Consider the following 23,242-nt stretch of genomic DNA (forward strand, 5'->3'; position numbering starts at 1 on the left):
TGTAATTCTGTACCTGTATTCAATGTAACATGTGAATGATAGTGCCTGTGTACAGATCTGTACCTGTGTATACTGTACACTCATCATACCAGTGCTGAACATCACATGTGAATGGGCCTAAAGAAGAGAGATGAACATCGCACAGAAGAATTGGATCACTCTCAGAACAACCAGAGGAAAAGACAACAGCAAGATCAGACAAAGCAGTGCCGAGCAGAGAGACAGGCTGACTAAGAGCTGCTGGTGAGATTCTATTTGGGCCAGCATAGAATAGAAGATAATCACGGCATGTGCTTATCCCATTATCATTTTTCTCCTTGCTCTTATGGTTATTGTTCTTAAAACACCACAAACGCTATTGTTTGAACTGCCCCCCCCCCTTTCAAGTAAAAACTGCAACTTTGATTCAATTCTTGAGTACTGGTGGTGCAGTGGTAAAACTTCCGCCCTGTAACCAAAAGGTTACAAGTTCGATCCTGACCAGGGGCTCAAGGTTGACTCAGCCTTCCATCCTTCCGAGGTCGGTAAAATGAGTACCCAGAATGTTGGGGGCAATATGCGAAATCATTGTAAACTGCTTAGAGAGCTTCGGCTATAGAGCGGTATATAAATGTAAGTGCTATTGCTACTGCTACTCTGTATCCCTTAGATGTCACAACACTCTACCTAGAGAGAGAGAGAGATGGAGAACTGGTAGGCTGTTTAGTGCAGACAGCCAGGAAAAACATCCAATTGGCAGGGGCATATCTAGGGTGGGGCAGGCAGGGCACGTGCCCCGGGCACCACTTGAAGGGGGGAGCCATTTAAAAAAAAAATTTTTTTTTAATGGCTGCCAAAAACAAAATGGCCACCGCACATGCTCAAGTGGCCTTAGTATATTAAGGCCCTTAATCCTTAGTATGAAGTATTGGGAGTTTCTTGCTCTCTTTCTCTCATTTTAACTGTCTTTCTGAAAGACTAGAATATATTCCAAGCAGTGACACAGTTTACTCTGCATATCCTTTAATTATTTTCAGAGTATCTGGGAAAAGTCAAACTCTCCATTGATTTTTAAAACTTATGTAATAGTGATGCTATAATGCATAGTAGAGAATTAGACAGGCACTTCTGTTTAGTTTTCCAAGTACACCTCCACATAGTATTTGTGTATTTCATGAGCCCCAGCATACTGAAATTTGTAGTTTTCCAGCATTTTTTGGTCTGGCTACGTCCACTGCTAAATAGTTTTTGAAATATTACAAGATTAATGAGCTTGACTTGTATTTTTCAGCTGATATTATGGTAAAGTTATCTGAGAGATAAGTGTCAGATGTTTGGACAGGGGGCACAATTTCAGTGCTTGCCCTGGGTGCTATTTTCCCTAGATACGCCTCTGCCAATCGGTGGCAGCAATAAAGCTTATCAGATCACGGGGCTGGTTGCAAAGTTTAAATAGCCACTCTCCTTGCTTCTCTGCTGATGCGCAGGGAAGTTGAAAGAAGCAGCACCAAAGGCAAGAGTGGATGGAATAGCCTGTGCTTCTCACACCACTTCTTTATGTTTGGATAACCAGAAGAGGACAGAGTAGAGCCAGGAGTTGAGCAGAAGGAAACACAGGACAGCTTGCCAAACAGGTCAAATGATGGTAAGAGGGAAAGCACATGCCAACACCTGGTGAGGGACCTGGCGTATAGGGGTCTGTATACCAATGCCAGAAGCCTCCGAGCCAAGATGCGTGAGCTAGAGTACTTGGTTACTAATGAAAACATAGATATAGTGGGTGTAACAGAAACCTGATGGAGTGGTGAGAACCAGTGGGACACAATTATTCCTGGATATAAACTCTATAGAAGGGTTGGGGGAGGAGTGGCACTGTATATCAAAGAAGGGCTAGATTCCAATAAGCTAGAAAACCTAGGTGGACCAGAGTCCTCCACAGAATCATTATGGCTAACATTACAAGGACTGAAAGGAAATGTGTTACTAGGGACGTGCTAACGCCCTCTGGATCAAAGCGCTGAGAGTGACCTGGAGTTGGACAAACAAGAGAGGTGTCAAAGAGAGACAGGGCAGTAATAATGGGTGACTTCAACTACCCACACATAGACTGGGTAAATTCACATACAGGTAATGACAGAGAGTCCAGATTTCTAGATGTGCTAACTGACTGTGCCTTAGAACAGTTAGTCGCGGAACCAACCAGAGAGATGGTGACTTTGAATTTAATCCCGTGTGGTGCTCAGGATCTGGTGCGAGATGTCAGAATTGCAGAACCATTGGGTAGCAGTGACCATAGTGTGATCCAATTCAGCATATATGTGAATGGAGAATTGTCAAGGAAGTCCAACACTGATGCGTTGGACTCCAAAGAGGAAACTTCTCAAAAATGAGGGGAATGGTAAAAAGGAAGTTGAAAGGGAAAGTCAGGTGGGTCAAATCACTCCAGAAGGCATAGAACTAATTTAAAACCACAGTACTAGAAGCACAGTTGGAATGTATACCAAGAAGGAGGAAAGGTACCACCAAGTCCAGGAGGATACCAGCATGGCTAACAAGTCAAGGAAGCTCTAAAAGGGAAGAAGACTTCCTTCAGAAAATGGAAGTCCTGCCCAAATGAAGAAAACAGGAAGGAGCATAAACTCTGGCAAAAGAAATGCAAGGACACAGTAAGTGGTGCAAAGAGAGAGTTTGAGGAGCATATAGCTAGAAGTGTCAAGGGGAATAACAAAAACTTATTTAAATATATCAGAAGTAGAAAACCTGCCAGGGAGGCGGTTGGACCCTCTGATGATGAGGGTGTGAAAGGGATTAGTCAGGAGGATAAGGAAATTGCAGAGAAGCTGAATGAGTTCTTTGCATCTGTCTTCACGGCACTGACCATATACCCTCTCCAGAATTGAGTTTTTCAGGTTTAGTGGCTGAGGAACTGGGTGAATTTGATGTGACAAGGGAGGATGTTCTAAACAGTCTTAAAAAGCTAAAAATTAACAAATAGTCAGGGCCAGATGGCATCCACCCAAGAGTTCTGAAGGAACTCAAATGTGAAATTGCCAATCTCCTAGCAAAAATATATAACTTATCCCTACAATCAGGCTCTGTACCAGAGGAACGGAAAGTAGCCAATGTGACTCCAATTTTCAAGAAGGGATCCAGGGAGAATCCAGGAAATTACTGGCCGGTCAGCTTAACTTCAGTGCTGAGTAAATTGTTGGAAAACATACTTAAGGACAAAATGGTTAAGCATAAAGAAGAAGAGGCCTTGTCGAAGGAGAACCAGCATGGCTTCTGCAAGGGAAAGTCTTGCTTCACTAGCCTTTTGGAGTTCTTTGAGAGTCAACAGGATAAAAGGTGATCTCATTGACATAGTATACTTAGACTTCCAAAAAGCTTTTGATAAAGTTCCCCATCAAAGGCTCTTGAGTAAACTTAGCAGTCATGGAATAAGGGGACAGGTTCATGTGTGGATCGGTAACTGGTTGAAGGACAGGAAACAGAGCGTAGGAATAAATGGACAGTTTTCACAATGGAGGGAGGTAGGAAGTGGGGTCCCGCAAGGATCAATACTTGGACCAGTGCTCTTTAATTTGTTCATAAACAATCTAGATGTTGGGATGACCAGTGAAGTGGCCAAATTTCCAGATGACACTAAACTATTTAGGGTAGTGAAATCCACAACAGATCGTGAGGAACTCCAAAAAGATCTCGCCAGACTGGGTGAGTGGGTGACAAAGTGGCATATTCAGTTCAATGTTGGCAAGTGTAAAGAGATGCACATTGGGGCAAAAACCCACCAACTTCACATATGTACTGATGGGATCTGAGCTGTTGGTGACTGACCAGGAGAGAGATCTTGGGGTTGTGGTGGACAGCTCATTGAAAGTGTCATCTCAGTGCTTGGCAGCTGTGAGAAAAGCTAATTCCATGCTAGAAATCATTAGGAGGGGGATTGAAAAGAAAACTTCTAATATTATAATGCCCTTATACAAATCTATGGTGCGGCCACATCTTGAGTACTGTGTACAGCTTTGGTCACCATATCTTAAGAAGGATACTGTAGAACTGGAAAAGGTGCAGAAGAGGGAAACCAAAATGATCAGGGGCCTGGAACACTTTCCTTATGAGGCAAGGCTACAGCATCTGGGGCTCTTCACCTTGGAAAAGAGGCGACTAAGGAGATACATGATCTAAGTTTATAAAATTATGCATGGAGTGGAGAGGGTAGATAGCGAGAAATTGTTCTCCCTCTCACAACACTAGAACCAGGGTAGCCGTGACCATCATGTGATCCAATTCAATATATATATGTGAGTGGAGAATTGCCAAGGAAGTCCAACACCCATGAAACTGAAGGTTGGGAAATTTAGGACAGACAAGCGGAAGTACTTTTTCACACAGTGCATAATTAATCTATGGAATTCCTTGCCATGGGATGTGGCGATAGCCAGAAGCTGTGATGGCTTTAAAAAGGGCTTTGACAGATTCATGGAGGACAGGCTACATCATATGATGAGTTCAAACAAGCTGTATACAGAAGTTTTAAAATAGGACCTGATTTTTTCAGGAAAACTGCAGCCTAAACCACGGAAGTCTTATATTGAATTGGTACCCAGTTATTGCATTTGTTGAAGAAGAGTAGACACCCTGGATAAAATGGCTGAATTAATTGTGAATGCTCGATTTGATTCTCAGCAACGCCAAGAGTGTAAATAAAAATAAAATATTTGGCACCAGAAACAGTTAAAATAAAAATAAGATTTGGCACCAGAAAATAAAAATAAAAGATTTGGCACCAGAAACAGTTAGAGAGCAACTTAGCTGATCAATTGGTGCTTAATAGGGAAGAATCGTCTTTTAGATATGGCAAATCTGAGGTAAACAGAAAGTCAAACTGCTCTGGTTCAACAGAAAAACTAGTAAATAAATAGGAAAAATCCTTTACCAATGAAAAGTTTGGGGTTCAGAAACCTTTCTAAGGAGAAAAGACAGTGATACAAAATGCTTCAAATGTGGGGAAAGGGGGCATATGAAAGCTGATTGTTATTTTAGAAAATCTGCTCATGAAATGAAGCCTGAACCACAAACAGAGATACCTCACTAAATTAGAGAGTGGTGTTCACAAGTGCAGGGTCAGCAGTATTACTAACGGTGAGGAGGTAAAGGATCATCTAAGAGAACCTATACTGGTGGGTCAGCAAACTATTTTAGAAATGATTGATACAGGCACTACTAAAGACACATTTGACTTCCTGCAAACAAATTCACTTTATTTTCTTTTTAAAAAATAATTCTTCTGCCAAATTTGTTTCACTTCTGTTTGTGGCACTCTTGTCCAGAGGCACACCGAGGTAATTTTAGAGCCTGGACCTAAAGGCCTTTGGAGCTGCCCCCCCCCCCCCCCCCCGCCAGAGGCGTAACTAGGGAAAACGGCGCCTGGGGCAAGGACTGAAATGGCGCCCCCCCACCATGCCCCCCGCCGCCCCCCCCCAACATACTACATTATACTTAGGTTTTTCCTCACAAGCGCCCGCTGCCGCCAAGCCAGGCCACTGACTGGCTGCCAGGCGCCAGCAAAGCAGGAGGCGTGGAAGGGACCACTCGTGGGGAAGGGGGCACCGACGCACTCCCTGGACTACTGCAGCGCTGCTGCACTGAGCAGGAAACATTTGTATTAACAAAAAATTTTTAAAAATTTTTAAAAAATTTGGTCATGGCGGCGCCCCCCACGTGACCAGAAAAGATGGCGCCTGGGGCACATGCCCCCCCTGCCCCCCCTATAGTTACGCCTCTGCCCCCCGCGCAAGTTAAGTATCATCCCTCCTTCACGCACACCATGACACATGCAGTATTTTTAACATGTGGGTTTTTGAGGGCAGAAACAGCAACTGAACTCACAGAAATACAAAACAGGTATATTCATGCAAATCGGCATTTGCAGAAACATTTCAACACATAACACAACTTATTCCCATGCCACATATTTCTTTCCCCACTCCCCCTCCCGCCCCCACCGTCTCTAAAGCACCCACGGCAGGTCACAATTGCACCCAGTCACCCAGTGCAGTGCGGGCCGGCGACGTGCTATTTCAACCACACCACCCAGGACAGACTAAAGAGGATTTGGGGACCCCCAGGGGTGTGTGGAGGCCCTGGACTTTGGCCCCAAAGTCCTGGGGGTAAGAGCACCTCAGCTCTTGTCATGGTACTTGGAGAAAAAGATAAAACCTCACTAAGAAGTGCGCTGCTGGGTTTGGAGTGTCTTCTATAAATCAAGCATGCCACCATCTGGCCATTGCTGTAATTGCTCTAACTGCTGTCATAATTTCCAGAGCAGACTATGTCGATCAGAAGGATTTTCTACTTCAAGACCACTTCCAAACTCAAGTTTTGATATTAATTTGCAGGGCAATTCCTTTGTATTGTCAGCTGAATTATCTAGGTGTCTATTTATACGGCTGCAGTTCCACTGAAGTCAATAGGATTTACATCTCCAAACACATATAGGATTGTAACCGGTATTGTTGTGTTTACTGGTTCAATCAGTATATCTTTTCTTCCACATCAACCTGCCCATACCCTGAGATCAACTTCATAGGCTTTCCGCAAAGTACCCTCATTATCTGAGGTAGGACAGGTGGTGACTGGAGAGAGGATCTTCTCAGCTGAATTCCACCTATGGAATTCCCTTCCTAGGGAGACTTACCTGGTGTGCATCTTATTATTCTTTTTGTGCCAGGCAAATACATGTTATTTTTAAAATTTGAACTGCAGTTTTAATTGTCTTTTGGACATTTATATTTTAAGATTGTAATTGCACTGCTCTGTTATTCCACAACCACCCCTTTGTAAATCACCTGGAAATCTGACTGCTTAAAAATCCCTTTAAATCTCTTTTTGTAGCTTAAAAATCCCTTTAAATAAAAGCATACATAAATACAATTTGCTATTGTGTTCTGCATTGTGTGGATAGAATTCACAGAATTCTAGTATGCCTTGGACAAGATGTGTTGGTTGCAGCAATCAAGTGGATGAATCAAGTGGCTGTGAATCTGTCCTACAAGTAGCATAAAGAAAAAGAAACATGCTGCTGCTGAACATAAGCAGTTTTAGGTCATGAATTAAAACAATTAGTAGTCTAACAACAAAATATAATGGGGCTATTCTCACGATCAGGCAAAATCGGGCTAGGGGAGCAGGGGCGTAGCAAGGTTGGAGTGGGCCCAGAGACGAGATTTTGAAATGCCCCCCCCCCCCCCCCGGCAAAGTCCAGGGCCTCTGCACACCCCAGGCCCCCAATGATTTAAGTCTGATATTTCAAAATAAGTATGCTGCCTAGAAATACATTTCACTGAACACACACACACACACACACACACACACTTCACAATATATAGTGATATATATTGAATACTATATATTTGTGCTACTTTTAATGCCTAGAACACACTAGAAACACTAATTATTAAAATGGGACCCTTGCTGCAGATTAGCAAAGGAGACTTTCAACCATGCAGGGTGAGCCTATGTATGTTTTCTTAGAATTTTGAACAAATTCAGTAAAGTTTGATTGCAGGAGGTTTTTCACAGGAGTTAAAGCCCTTTAACACACATCTCCCCTGGAATGGAGGTGCTGCATCCACATGTTGGCCAGACTGAAGTCCCTGAGAGTTATTGGGGAGCAGCTCACACACGAGAAAAATAAAATAAAATAAAAGCACCACACATGTCTCACAGTTCTCACTCAGACCTTCTGGGTTGCAAAACAACTTGAGCATAAGTGCATTTATAAATGAATGAATAAATAAATACATACAATATTGTTTGTTCCAGAAGTTTTTATAATTTTCTGCCATGAAACAAGCCACTTATAGGACTTTTTAGGTAATTTTTTTTTTAAGCCAGCAAATTTTCCCAGCTGTTTTAAATTAAATATTCAGAGACTTCTCAGTCTCTCCCCTCTCCCTATCAAAGCCCTATGGCAAGCAGATCCCTATATATGGGCGGGTGTGTGTGACCACAAAAAGGAGTTCACATTCTACCTGGCAAATGCTGGGCTGGGCAGAAGGTCTGCTGCAGAGAGCTGTGGGGGCCACTCTGCCTTCCTGCCTGCTTGCCTGCCTGCCTCCTTTCTTCCTTCCTTGCTTGCTTGCTTGGGGCCTCCCTGCAAGCCTACTCCAGTTCAGGCTTCACTGAGGCCTATACGGAGGCCTCCCTGGAAGCCCCGCCCACCCGCCAATCAGCTGAGAGGCGGGGAGAAAAGGAGCTCTTTGCAGCTGGCCTGCTGCTAAGATTGCCTACTAGGAGAACAAGCAGGAGGGAGGGCAAACAGGGCAAGTGGCTGAGGGGCCTTGGGCAGAGGCGTAACTAGGGAAAACGGTGCCCGGGACAAGCACTGAAATTGTGCGCCCCCTGCCGCCCCCCCATGCCGCCCCCCCCAGCATACATCTGACTGACACACATGTATGCCACAGCAGCCACACAGACCATTTGGTTTAGAGTGCGCACTAGATGTTTCTCACCTTCCTCTGAAATATGTGCTTGTTGAAGGGGGGGGGGGGCGGGGACAAGGTGCTAAAGCGTGCTCCTTCTGCAGAACAAACTGTTTGCAAACGGTCCTGTTCAGCATCGTGTTAAGTGCTTCAGATCAAGTCTTGCCCATGAGGAATAGCATGTGTGGAAGGCATAAGTTATTTAATCTTTAAATTTACAATATCTTCTGCATCTATCAAGTAATTGTACTAACTGCAGGGATGTAACTTTAATGAGAAAATGTCCCTCTTCTCCTGTAGTTTGTACTTGGGAAATAAATAAATAAATAAATAAATAAATAAATAAACCCCCCCTTAGGAAAAAAAGTTTCTGTTTATCCCTGTTACGGAAGATAACTTTTAAAAAAACCCTCAGTTTTTAAGAGCCTTCCTTTTTAGTTTTTAAGAGCCTTCCTTTTTAGTCCTTAGTCATGGGGGAAGAGAGGTTCTCTTCTCACTTATCCCCCTGATAAGTTTCAGGAAAACCACGAGTGGGTCATCCAAGATAATGAATGCTTACTTCTTTTTTGTTAGAAAAGCACTCTATTAGCGTGGGGGGAGGGAGGCTTCTCCCCGCGCGGCGCGCCATCAGTGGAAATGGCGCATTTGGCCGGCGGCGGCGGCCTGGCGGGGCGGCACTTCTCTGGCTCACCCAATGCCCGGCCGCGGACGTCACCGGCTCCCCAGTGCCTGCGGGCCAGTTGGCGCTGGCGACGAGTGAGGCCAGGCCCCGGCACGGAGGTGGCAGCTGGGAAGCAATAAGCTGGCCCCGGGGAGTGCTGGCAGTGCCGGCGCCCCTGAGTCGCCGCCTCGCTCTGGCCCCAGCCCCGAACTTGCTCCAGCGGCCCCTCAACAAGTGTAGGCCGGCCGGGCGGCGGCGATGTGCAAAACGTACCCGGCCTGCCTCAGTGGGGGGCTGGCCATTGCTGCCTGGTCGTTGGTCACGAAGGCCCCGGGAAAGATTACATCAGAGCGAACGGCAGTGGAGAAAAGCCGCGCCCCGGTCTCCCGCCACCCGCCCGCCCGCCCCGCCAGACGTGACTGGGGGGCCCTGCCCCTGCCGCGCCCCGGCCCGTTATCCCGCCTCTCCCTCCCCCTCGCCAAGCAAGGAGGGAGAACCGTTAGCCACGGAGGGCGAGGGGGAGCCAGTGTGGCCACAGCCGGGCCAAAGTAGGCAGCAGCGTGCGCTGCGCAGGCAGGATTGCAGAGAGCCCCCAAACTAGCGAGAGCCACAAAAGGGGAGCCCGGGCAGGTGCTCTCCGTCCAGCTGCTGCCCCGGGAGGGAAGGGGGCGCCAGCCAGGTGCAATGCAAGCCCGCCCCGCCCAACCAAGTTCACACATCAATCATCTCACACACACCTTGTCCTCCTGGTGCTTTTGCTTGTGTTATGAGGCAGCGGCCGGCCTCAGCAGCAGAAACTCTCCTGTCGCTCTCCGACTCCAAGTCCGACTCCCTGCCTCGTCGCCGACGCACGTGCTGCAGACGGTGAGCTGGGAGGAGGAGTCGGACACCACCAGCACCACGCATGCGCGACTGGTGGCGGGGTGGGGACTGGGAGTGCGGAGTACTGCTGTTCCTGCTCATGCTGTGATGACGAAGATGAGTCGACACTCGACAAACTTTAGGCGCCCGCGCACCAGAGCCGAGCAATGGGGGGGTGGGGGGCGGCGCCGGGACCGGGGGAGGGGGTGCCACGCCACCACGCGGACCAGAGCGGTCGGACTGCTGTGCTTAAAACAAAACAAAACAACCCAAAAAACCAGGAAAGCCAGGGGATCGGTGGGGGCACTTTTTGGCGCCCCCCACGTGACCAACCAGGGTGGCGCCCGGGGCACGTGCCCCCCTGCCCCCCTGCCCCCCTATCATTACGCCTCTGGCCTTGGGGCTGGGCAGGGGGCAATGGGGAATCATGTGAGGTGTCTCGGGGGGGGCAAGGCAGTGGGGCCCCCAGGCAACCGCCTCCCCTTGCCTAATAGTAGTTATGCCCCTGGGTGACAATACATGGCCTGAAAGGAAATGTGCTACTGGGGATGTGCTATTGCCCTATGGATCAAAATGATGACAGTGACTGGGAGTTGCAGGAGGAAATCAGGGATGCGTCAAGGAGAGGCAGGGCAGTAATAATGGGTGACTTCAATTACCCACACATAGACTGGGTAAATTCACAGTCAGGTCATGACAAAGAGGTCAAATGTCTAGATATGCTGAATGACTGTGCCCTAGAACAGTTGGTCTTGGAACCAACCAGAGAGAAGGCAACCTTGGACTTAATCCTGAGAGGCAGGATATGGTTCATGGTGTCAGTGGCATTAACCCTTTAGGGAACAGTGACCATAGTGTGATCAAATTCAGCATACATGTGGGAAGAGAAACACCAAGGAAGTCCAACACAGACATTTTAAATTTCAAAAGAGGAAACTTCTCCAAAATGAGGAGTATGGTGAAAAGAAAGCTGAGGGGGGAAATCAGGAGAGTCACTTTGCTCCAGAGTGCATGGAGTTTACTCAAAACCACAAAACTAGAAGCCCAGTCAGATTGTATACCTAAAAGGAGGAAAGGTACCACTAAGTCCAAGAGGATGCCAGTGTTGCAAACAGGCTGCAGCGCCCTCCCTGCAAGGGAGAGAGGGAGCATACAGCCCCTCTCAACTTAGCCAATAGAGGCTACCCCTGGTTTGGTTCTGAGGTTATAGAGCAATCGGGAGTGAGGGGGAGAAGAGATGTCATACACAACTGTAGTTTTATAAGTTTTATTAAGGCAAATGGTTACAATTAAGCAATTAAGCATGCAAGCAAAATCAGTCAATTGGTTTTCTTCCCCAACATAGTGTAGTGTTTTCAATAACAGTTAAAATCATTTTCCTTCAATAGTAATGAACCCTGTGTGTGTGTGTGTGTGTGTGTGTGTGTGTGTGTGTGTGTGTGTGTGAAATCTAGCAGCTGTTCTTTAGCTAAGACACAACATTTGACAGTTTCGGTTTCAAGCAGAGAGATGGGGAAAAGAGAGCAGTCCAGGCGTGGGAAAGGGGAGGAGGAAAGGGAAATGAGTGAAGAGGAAAGAACAGAGAAGTGAGGAGGGGCCCATTCTAGCCTCGGGCCAACAATCCAGAGTGAATGAACTGAATGAAGGGATGGGGGAGAGAAGCTGACAGGCATAGTCTAAGGAAGTTCTGGGGAGCAGAAGGGGGAGAGAAAGAGATCCATGGGATGGGGGCAGGGGGGAATTGGACAGGGATGTTAATTTAGAAGATGCTGGGCTGAAGGCAAACATCTGCAGATATAATTACTGGGTCCTGTTGGCCTGGGTCGGCTGTGAGATTCAGGGACGGAGGTCTTGAGTGTGCAGAGAGGCTTCCACCTGTCCAGGTGGCTCAGCAGAGCAATTGAATATGCAAGAATGGAAGTCCCTCCAGTCTTAGAGACCGAGGCAATTCCAGCAATCTGCTGGGCAGAGTCACCTTCACAAGACAGGGGCTACATGCTACACCTCCCACGGAGTGAGAACTTGCCTTCCCTTGTCCTGCGTGTTCATGTGCCCCTCTTTATACCTTCCTCCCGGTCTGTTATCCATATCTCATATCAAAAACAGCCATATCATTTCTCTCTGTCTGATATAAAAACTCCGATTCCTCCTCCTGGACTCTCTTACCATATTTGGTCCAGGAGTCTACCATTCTTGGGGTACATATCCGGCACTTGTTTACTGACTCAGGTGGAGCTGTTTCCCTTTTGGTGTTCTCAAAACATTCCTGTTTCTGTCCAGATTGACTGGCGTGTGGTCACCTCAAAGCAGGGTTGGCGCCTTTCAGTCCAGAGAAATCGGTTAAGAGATAGCATGCAAAGAGGATCAGCAGCTAACTGTGTGAATATAATGTACCCCTAAAATATGTAGGTACTGATATCTATGTGTGGCTTCCTAAGATCTTCTAAATGTGATTACTCTTAGCATATTTCAAGCTGGTTCCCATGATTTCCCTTGGCATAGCACAATATATAAACAAGTTTCAGATCAGAGAGGGGTGAGTCTTTCCCCCTCTTGTCAGGCCTTGACTGTAGAATAGACAATTTGGTTCAGTTACTTTGGCTCAGCAGAACCAAAGTTCACACTCCAGTTTTTGCAAAACAGCCATTCCAGATACAGGCCTCAGCTTAGCTCTTTGGGCTCTCAATGCTGGTCCCACCAGTGTTCAACACACCAGCATGGCTAACAGGTAAAGTCAAGGAAACCATAATAGGGAAGAAGACTTCCTTCTGGAATTGGAAGGCCTGCCCAAATGAAGAGAACAAAAAGGATCACAAACTCTGGCAAAATAAATGCACGGTGACAATAAGGGAGGTGAAAAGAGAGTTTGAGGAACATTTAGCTAAAAGCATCAAAGGGAATAATAAACGTTTCTTTAAATATATCAGAAGCAGGAAACCTGCCAGGGAGGCGGTTGGACCATTAGACAATGAGGGAGTGAAAAGGATTATTAAGGAGGATATGGAGGTTGCAAAGAAGCTAAATGAGTTCTTTGCGTCCATCTTCATGGCAGAGGATACTGAGAATATAGCTGTTCCTGAACCAGGCTTTTTGGGGATGGAGGCTAAAGAACTGAGTCAGATAGAAGTGACAAGAGATTATGTTCTAAACTGTCTGGAAAAACTGAAAACTAGCAAATTGCCAGGGCCGATGGCATTCATCCAAGAGTCTTCAAAGAACTCAAATGTGAAATTGACGATCTCCTTGCTAAAATATATAATTTATCCCTGCAATCAGGTTCTGTACCGGAGGACTGGAAAGTAGCAAATGTAACACTGTTTTTCGAAAAGGGATTCGGGGGCAACCTGGGAAATTACAGGCTGGTTAACTTAAAGTCAATTCCAGGCAAATTGATGGAAAGCATCCTCAACGATAAAATTGTAAAGCACATAGAACAACAGGCCCTGCTGGGAGAGCACCAGCATGGCTTTTGCAAAGGCAAATCTTGCCTAAAAAACCTTTTGGAGTTCTTTGAGAGTGTCAACAAGCATGAGGCTCAAGGTGATCCAGTTGACATACAGTAGTATATCCAGACTTCCAAAAAGCTTTTGACAAAGTTCCTCTCATCAAAGACTCCTGAGGAAACATAGCAGTCATGGGATAAGGGGATAAGTACATGTGTGGATTGCTAACTGGTTGAAGGACAGGAAACAGAGGGTAGTTATAAATGGAGAGTTTTCACAATGGAGGGAAGTAAGAAGTGGGGTCCCCAGGGATTTGTACTGGGACCGGTGCTTTTAAATTTATTCATAAATGATCTCACTCATAAAGCAGTGAGGTGGACAAATTTGCAGATGATACCAAACTCTTTTGGGAGTGAAATCCAAAACGGATTGTGAGGAGCTCCAAAAGGATCTCTCCAAACTGGGGGAGTGGGTGACAAATGGCAAATGTGGTTCAATGTTAGCAAGTGTAAAGTGATGTACACTGGGATAAAGAATCCCAATATGCTGATGGGATCTGAGCTGTAGGTGACTGACCAGGAGAGGGAACTTGGGGTTAGCTTGTTGAAAGTGTCAACTCAATGTGCGGCAGCTGTGAAAAAGGCCAATTCCATGCCAGGGATCATTAGGAATGGGATAGAAAATAAAATGGCTAATATTATAATGCCCTTATACAAACCAATGGTGCGGTTTGTACACACCTGGAGTACTGCATACAATTCTGGTCACCAGATCTAAAGAAAGACATTGTTGAACTGGAAAAGTTGCAGAAGAGGGCAATCAAGATGATCAGGAGCCTAGAGCACCTTGCTTATGAGGCAAGGCTACAACACCTGGGGCTTTTTAGTTTAGAAAAAAGATGACTGCGGGGAGACATGATAGAGGTATATAAAATCATGCATCGTGTGGAGAAAGTGGATAGAGATAAATGTTTCTCACTCTTACATAACACTAGAACCAGGGGTCATCCCATGAAATTGATTGCCAGGAAATTTAGGACTAACAAACTGAAGTACTTTTTCACACAATGCATAATCAATTTGTGGAATTCTCTGCCACAAGATGTGTTGACTGCCAACAACCTGGATGGCTTTAAGAGGGATTTGGATGACTTCATGGAGGAGAGGTCTATCAACGACTACGAGTTGGAGGGCAATAGGCTACCTCCAGCCTCAAAGGCAGGATGCCTCTGAGTACCAGTTGCAGGGGAGTAACAGCAGGAGGGAGGGCATGCCCTCAACTCCTGCCTGTTGGCTCCCAGTGGCATCTGGAGGGCCACTGTGTAAAACAGGATGCTGGACCAGATGGGCCTTGGGCCTGATCCAGCAGGGCTGTTCTTATGTTCTAACAGCCAGGACTTTCATTCCAGTAGTTTAATGACTGGTAAGACTTGCATTTCTAGTGAATATACTTCAGATGGCAGCAAAGATTATCCAGAAATGAATGCTGAAAATTGAAAAGCGCTAACTACAGCATGTTGAGACAAACTGATATATCATTCAAATCAGATACTCCCTAACCCACCTTTTGCTTAAACTTTTTAAATGTCCAAAGAGTTTCTACCTTAATTCCAAACTAACCAAATTCAACACTGGAATCAGCACGAGGCAATCCTTTGCATTTTGTCTCATAAGCACTAGTTCAAACAGAAATGCCCAATCATTTTAGTTGAATGCCTTGCAATCCAACCATAGGAAGCCCTGCACTCTTTTCTTCCCCCTAATCTCTGGCATTTTGCTGCAGCTTTATGCCAGACAAGAGGTACTGGAAAATGTAGCAGTCAGGAGTGTTGATGAAGGAACTACATGTCCCAGTGTACAGAGCAGTAGCAGCATGCCAGACAGAACAGAAGGCATGAGGGAAGAGAGAAACCTTCTCCCCTCCTCACAAGCACTACTTTAGTAGCAAGCCAAGTAAATAGGAGTGGGGCGGTCGGCGGGCAAGTGGACTGAGTGGAAGAGAGGTTGGAGGCTTACTGGGGTGGGGAAGGGATTGGGCCCTGTTGCAGTGTGCCCGTGGCATCATTTGATGAAATGAGTGGAATTGGGCTAGAAACAACCCCCCAATTAAAAAAAAAATGTAGTTTTTCCAAACTTAATTCAGATCCTGACTGGGGAGAAATACTCCCCTTCACTATTTTACTTCACAGCAAATGTGCATGTGTAATGTGTGTTGATTAGATAGTTTTAATTATTTCTTTAACATTTTTTTTATACCGCCCCAAACTTGCCTCTCTGGGCGGTTTACAATTAAAGCCATTTAAACATTGAAATCATTAACATTAAAACATTTAAAACCAACATTAAAAATTCAAACCATAAACCTAATTAAAAGCCTGGGTGGATAAATGTACATTCAATGCCTTATAAAAAGCTGCCAGAGATGGGGAGGCTCTTATAACAGGGAGTACATTCCAAAGTCCAGCGGCAGCAATGGAGAAGGCCTGTCCCAGAGTAGCTGCCAAACGAGTTGGCGGCAACCGCAGATAAATGTCTCCAGATGATCTTATCAGGCGGTGGGGCTCATGGTGAAGAAGACGTTCTCTTAACTACCCAGGGCCTAAGCTGTTTAGTGCTTTACTAGCTGGGCTGGGCACAGAGCATCTGTGCCTCTAGTTCTCCCCACCTGGCCATTTCCTTCCTCCCTGCCCCCCGTCGCCGTCACAGCTTTCTCCCACCTGCCACATCTCCCCACTCCTGCCCGGCTGCCTGCTCACTTCGCTGTTTCCTTCCTCCTCCTTGCCCGACCACCTCCACTGCAGTTTCCTCCCTGCCCACCCACCTGCCTCTTCCACAGTTTCCTCCCAGACCCTGCCCACCTCCACCTCCTCCTCCCTGCCCACCTCCACCGCTGTTGCCTCCTCAATCTCCTGCTGTCCGGTGCTGTCATTTGGCCACCCGCCACCACTGTTAACTCCCGGTCTGCTGGCCGGCCAGCTACCCATCCCCATCACTGTCATCCCCTTAGCTATCTGGCAGTTCTCCAAACTCTCGTGAGAGCTGCCACGCATGGGATTAGTGATGGGTGTGTCTAAGAGAAATAAATATATAGATAAGTAATAACCAGCACCTTGTATTTTGCCTGGAAATGTATCGGCAGCCAGTGCAGTACTTTCAACTCAGGAGTAATATGGTTTCTCCTAGATGACCCAGAGACCAACCTGCCTGCCACATTCTGGACCAACTGCAGGTTCCGGACTATGTTCAAAGGCAGCCCCACATAGAGCGCATTGCAGTAATCCAGCCTAGAGGTTACCAGCACATGTACCACTGTTTTTAAGTTGTTCGTCTCAAGAAACGGGCACAGCTGGCGTATCAGCCGAAGCTGATAAAAAGCACCTCTGGCCACCGCCTCAACCTGGGACACAAGGGAGAGGTTCAGATCCAGAAGCACCCCCAGACTGCATACCTGTTCCTTCCGGAGGAGCGTGATTCCATCCAGGACCGGCAGATCAAAATTGTCTCCCGAGTTCTGACCCCACACATTAAGTACCTTCGTCTTATCTGGATTCAGCCTCAGTTTGTTATCCCTCATCCAGCCCATTACTGCCTCCTGGCAGGCATTTAGGGAAGTTATGCCTTCTCCTGATGATGTTGACATGGAGAAATAGATTTGGGTGTCATCAACATATTGATAACCATGAAGTTTAAAGCATTTCTTTTGCCTTTAAAATATATTTAATTTTTGTAATTTAATTTTGAGTCTATCCAAGAACACAATTTTAAATCTTGCAGAGAATCTTGTCTTCTGTCTACCCCAGAAATATGAAATGGCATCCCTATTGTTTAAATAGACACCCTATTGTTTAAAGTGGTACATACACATGTATATAGATGTACATTTATGCTTTGCCTTTCAAATAAAATAAACCATACCATTTAAAATGCAGCAGCAGAACTGTTCTGAGGATTGGAGGGACTTTCTTGGCATTACAGGTGCTGGCCAATAGGTGCTTCCCACAGGTGGATCTTTCCCATTCAGGCTCCAAGATATTGAAAACATGCAGTTTCTTTGTTTTCTTTGAAGGAGCTCGCCTCCTCTGCTACCCTCATCGTGGTATACTGGTGCACACGCAGTGCCAGAAAATATCCTACTAATAGCTTTCTGCTATTAGTAAATTTCAGCCCTCTTTTAAAAAATATATTGGGGAGGATTTCACTTTTGACAGTTCACCTAGAAGTCCTTCAAAGTTATAAACTAGCTATGGTAAAGTGGATCCCAGCTACATGGGAGGATTCCTCATTAGCCTGGCATGGAGTAGTTTATTTATCAGACTATTCTCTTTGGCAAATGTTCCGCTAATGATATCACCCACGGGGAACTGGTGTTGAGCAAATGCTGGCACTCATTGCCGCTTTTCTTTAAATTGAGATTAATGGCAACCAAGGACCTGCACATGTTTCAAGGCACCTGAAAGGGGAGTCTTTGTTATTCACATTTGTAATTTAGTTATGGCACAGTCTGTGTTTTTCTTGGGTTTTCTAGCATCCTATGAGGTTGCACAACTACTCCGACTATAACAAAATATCATTTATAATCAAGCTAAACAAACAAAAATGAACAAATGACCACTACAGTGGACACTAGACATTCTGCAGTTGCTCTGAGTTGTGAGCAATTAACTCTCCATCTGGGTCAGCACTTGTGGAGCTGAAGACAGAAGAGTCATTCGTAATATTTAGCATTTATATAGCACTCTTTGAGAATTCCAAATAACAAATTCCAATATTTTAGTAATTCTTACGACAAGCCTGTATGGTAGGTCAGTCTTTTTATCCTCATAGTGTGAGGCTGAGGACATGTTACTTGTTTAAGGTTGCCTTAAACCTTAGATGGAAGTCTCAAGGCTTCCATCAACAACCTGACTACAGCAGTTTGGCCCAATTGTAGTTTCTGAATGCTTTTCAAGGGCAGTCCCATGTCAAGCACATTGCAGTTAACCCACTTGAGACATGACCAATGCATGGATGACACTGGGTAGATCTGCTTTCTCCAGGAAGGACCACAGCTGACATATGTCAGGCTGAATCCTCATCCCAGGATCAGCTCTCCTACTGATCAGAAGCACCTCCATCTTGTCAGGATTAAATTTCAGTTTATTAGTCTGCATCCAGTACAATCCTGTATCTACCTGTAGACATCAATTCAGGACATCCACTGACTCCCTAGGATCAGCTAACATAGTGAGATAGAGCTATGATAGATCATGTGCTTATTATAGCCTGAATCTGACATCTTTCCCAGTGATTTCATGTTAACACAGGGAACAGAATAGAACCTGCAGAACCCCAAAAGCCAAGAGGTTGAGCAGAAACCCCCGTGACACATTCTGGATAGGACTGGAACCAATGCAACACAATGCCACCTACCCCTAATCCAGAGAGACGGCTCAGAGACTATGTATCATGTTCTACCTGGTTTGGAGCTCTACATGTTGCTGCTCCTCCTTATGACAGATTTTTAAGCCTTTAGACCCTGAGGAGTCCCACCCTTTGGGAACTGTTGGCTCCCACTACAGCAGAAAGAGTATAAGCAGCTTCCTGTTGGAGGCAGGCCTTGCCTCAGTATCAAGGCCTCCTTGTTCCTGGTGTGGTTACTCTCAGTTATTTGTTGGTCTGGCTTCTTTGACCCCTAGTGTGATGCTAATTCACCTTCTGATTCCTTACTCTCTGCTCAGCTTGACCTCTGGTGTGCTCCTGATCTCTGGCTACCAATTTAATCCCTGAATGGTTGCCGACCACTCCCAGTCCTGGCTTTGACCACCACCTAGAGACTACTTCCCACAGTTCATCTCTGAGCAGGCCAGTGTTGACAATCTTGCCTCCCACCAGGAATCTTATATTTCCTTGTTTTGCAAGACCACTATGTAGAGACAAAATCAATTCCCGATGCAAAGCTGTTCTTAATTACTTTGATTTTAAAATGCAAGGGTTTGCCCAGTAGGGCTAAAATATCTGAAATCCAAGTATTTTAACAGAAGTAGGATGGAGATTTGGCTCTCTGTGTATGTAATTTTTGTTGCATATTGTTAACAAGAAGACTAGCATGACACATAGGGCTCGTTCACATGACAGAGCAGGCAGGGCAGCGAGTGTGTATGGCTAAACTCAGCTTCCTCCCAGACGAGTACTGTTTTGTTTCTGGGAGCGCATTCTGCACTCCCAGACAATCTGTGCTGTGTGTTGCAACATTGGGACAATGCATCCTGGCCTCCAGAGATCCCACGATGCATCACATGACACACACAATGCATTGGGGATTCCCCCAGGAGATGGGTGCTCTAGGCACCCATCTCTGTGTCTGCTGGGGCCAAACATAGCTCCAGTGAACATACAATCCCATGTGAACCTTGAGTAACAGCTGGGCTACAAAGTGGGACTAGGCAGCACTGCCCCTCAAGGGTCGGGCCTGATCCTGGCGGTTCTCACATGCAGCCTAACCCAGGCTGGGCTGCTCTAGCTTGGGATAGGCTGCATGTAAGAACAGCTTCATAGCTTACATGTCCAAGTGAAGGGAAAGTCAAGATTGGATTCTCTATGGATGCAGAATGGAGTGCAGCTCTACTCCTGCCTCTGTATGCTGTAATGATGCGGCACTATTGCCAATGGCAATCCAAATCAGAGTGTCAACCATGTTCAGTTTAGTACCAGACCTAACAATCAAGACTGCATGGGACTGTGACCTCATGGGTTTTTAAAATTAAGAGTGTTGATGGTAAAGGAAGTCTCAGGAATCTTTCTGTAAGCTCAAACCTGGAGAAGTCACTAGGTTATTACATAAGAAAGAGGAAGTCATGCTAAATATAATATAATTAAAGACAAATGAAAAGAAGCTTAAATTGTTTGAGGAGCTGGTGGGAATGGTCAGGAAATAATTTGTATCTTTATAGACTTCCTTTCAGAATAAACAAGGCTATGCTTTCCAGTAATGAAACGCATGAGAAACATTTATTTCACTGAAAATAACTCTTTCGGGTCAGTCGTGGAGTTAAATTTAAAAAAAAAATCTACTCGACCTTTTGGCCCAGGCTGTCCATGATAATATAATAGCAACATTATCTTCTCTAACTTTTTTTTGTACATGTGAATCTGCCCGCTCCATAAAATAGTGTGGGTTACATATGCTTATGCATGTGTACATACATACACATATGCACACATTTATAATGCACTATTTTAGAATAAATGACAGATATATATATTTTAAAGGCGAGAAACCAGTAATTAAACAATCTCTTACACCTCACCCAGGGAACAAAAGCTGACTAAATAGAGTGCAATTAAGGGACAAATCACACGAATCCCCCATGGACTGAATCTAAAAGCAGGTAGCTTTTATTAAATGAACAGTTCCCTTAAAAGCCTTAGAATCTTTTTGTCAGGCTGGTGCTGCAATTGAATTTTATACCTAATAATAATAATAATAATAATTAATTAATTATGGTCAAAAAATACTAGGCAGCATCCAGACTCATGCTGCCTAGTTAGAAAATTTTCTACATGCAACCATTTTCCTGACTCCCCCTTCCGCCTGCTGCCCCCTGATGTATGTACCTAAGGGTTTCCCAGTTCTCAGTGACATATTTTTGAGGGGCATTTGAGGAAGCAGACAGAAGGGGGTATTGAGGGAAAACATTGTAATGCAAGGGCAGTGCAAGTATGGATGCTGCCCAATAATAACAATAAAACCACCACAAATTAGGCTATGAAAAATAATAATGGCAGGGTAACTATTTGACAATGATGCCATGTGGGGACTCCCTATAAAAAGTGAGTGAACAAAGGATGGCTACCCCAGAGAAAAGGCTTAGTGTGGAAGCAGCTTTCTCTTCAGGGTCTGCTTGCCTCCGGACAGTGATTTTCTAGGACATTAAACTTAGATAATTTCTGACAGATGAACATGGGAAATATGTGTGTGTGTGTGTGTGTGTGTGTGTGTGTGTGTGTGTGTGTGTGTGTAACTGCTATGTTTACCAAACTTTCCTAGTTTCCATAGTGAGGGTGTCTTTGTCATGATGAAAAGCTCCAAAACCATAGGGAGGGGAAGTGGGGAGTGAGGCTATCTGCAGGTCAATAGGTGGAAATGCTGATAGCTAACTGAAGGCTTCTTTTATCCAAAACAAATGACTCTTTCTAGCTGAGTCCAGATAAAATGTTTGTCTTGTTTTCCAAATCTGTGTGAACTATGGTTCTTGGGCTGCACATAAATATCATGTCCAAATCTAAACATTATGAATAACAGAATTACTTTTTGCTCATGCTTTCATATTTTTTATGAAGGAGCATTCCCTTTTCTTCCTTGCAAAATTCTGATTTCCCTTCACCCTCCCTTGTAGGGGCTGTCTGTCTGTCAAAGTGAGGATGCACCACTGCAGTGAGGGAGCAACGTAACATAACTTCCCAACTAATTATACTGGTGCAGCTGGGAAACAGCCATTTTTGATGCCCAATCCTTTCCCCAAAAATGTTAGATGTCACCAAAAAAATATGTTCCTGCGGGTTGCACAGCCCTTAGGGACATATTTTTGGGTGGCACAGAGGGCTTCCTGGGGAACGGGAGGGAGTATAAAATGGTTGCTTCCTCACTGCACTTGTGTAGTTAGTTGGGAAGTTCTGTTAGACTGTTCTCTCACTCACTGCTTCTCTGCTCTGAATGTCAGCCACTTTTAAAATTCCTTGCTTGCAACCAGGAGAACCAGAAGGAAGCCAGATCACATATGATTGCACATCCCTTGATGACTACAGTATCCAGTGATGGCTTGGAGTGTTCCCATACTGGCTATTTTTTAAGGTATCAGCACCATTCATGTACTCATTTACTTCTAAGAATCCTATTTATGTTCATCCCAAACCAACCATTGCATTTCCACATTTTCCATATTTCTTTTCAAGTGGTGATGTGTCTTTAAAATTTTTTTTTTAAAAAATCTCCTGCAAATAAATTTGATTATTTGTGAATCAAATAATTGATTCACAATTATTTCAGGTGTGAAACAACTGTAATGGTGTCATCACACTGTGTGTAGTCCTGCCTCTCTAGTCCTAGTTGCACCTGCCTGTCTTGTTGCACTGCATTTTAAAAAAATGCTAGTATTCACCCCACAACAGCTGTGAGTTGATTTAGCAGGCAGAGGACTTGTGGGGGTGTGGTGTGTGGTGGAAGTGAACCTTCACTGATGCCTTTTAAAAATATCGTTCTAACTTTGATGTACACACATGGTCATCTAGCACTACTATAACATCTGTTTTAAAAGGCTCACTTTTGGGGGTCATTATCTAGAAGCACCATTCTGTGTGCAAATGGGCCACCACAGCCATAACATCCATATCATTTCATACAATGCTTTCCCTTGTAGTTAGTGCACAGTCAATATTTTGTCATTTGGGCCTGGCTCACATATATACAAAAGCATCACGTAAATGTTTTCATGCTTAACACATTTAGTAGCCAGCTGACTTCCAGACCTTCTATGGACTACCTCCTACCTGAGGGCCCTGAGAGAGTCACTCTGTTGCAACAGCTATGGGCATATTGATGGTCTCACATCAGCAGTGCACTCTTTAGAGGGCTCTTGGACCTCAGCAGTTGTCCAGTGATGCCCACTTCTGCTGACTCCACTGAAAAGCATTGAGTTTGACGTAATAATCAAATCTGCCCATACATCACACATGCAAGCCATTCCTTGATGTTGCAGTCATCAAGTGACACCTGCATGTAGGTAAAGTAAAGTTGTGCCGTCGAGTCGGTGTCGATTCCTGGCGCCCACAGAGCCC

General features: G+C 45.2%; 1 protein-coding gene across 4 annotated transcripts in view; it reads right to left on the bottom strand.

Moving 5' to 3' along the window:
- The window catches only part of LOC128322706 (basic proline-rich protein-like), a 34,429-nt gene extending 24,480 nt beyond the window's left edge, over positions 1-9,949 (bottom strand). Inside the window, exon 1 of one of the 4 annotated variants that reach the window (XM_053244487.1) lies at positions 9,864-9,949. The gene's annotated coding sequence lies outside the window, so the exon portion shown is untranslated. Of the gene's footprint in view, positions 1-8,015; positions 8,150-9,863 lie in introns of those variants that run through there. The other 3 variants (XM_053244495.1, XM_053244485.1, XM_053244493.1) reach the window with 3 other exon arrangements.
- Positions 9,950-23,242: the final 13,293 nt, after the last annotated feature.

The sequence above is a fragment of the Hemicordylus capensis genome, chromosome 4, assembly GCF_027244095.1.
Source record: "Hemicordylus capensis ecotype Gifberg chromosome 4, rHemCap1.1.pri, whole genome shotgun sequence".
Taxonomy (NCBI): Eukaryota; Metazoa; Chordata; class Lepidosauria; order Squamata; family Cordylidae; genus Hemicordylus; species Hemicordylus capensis.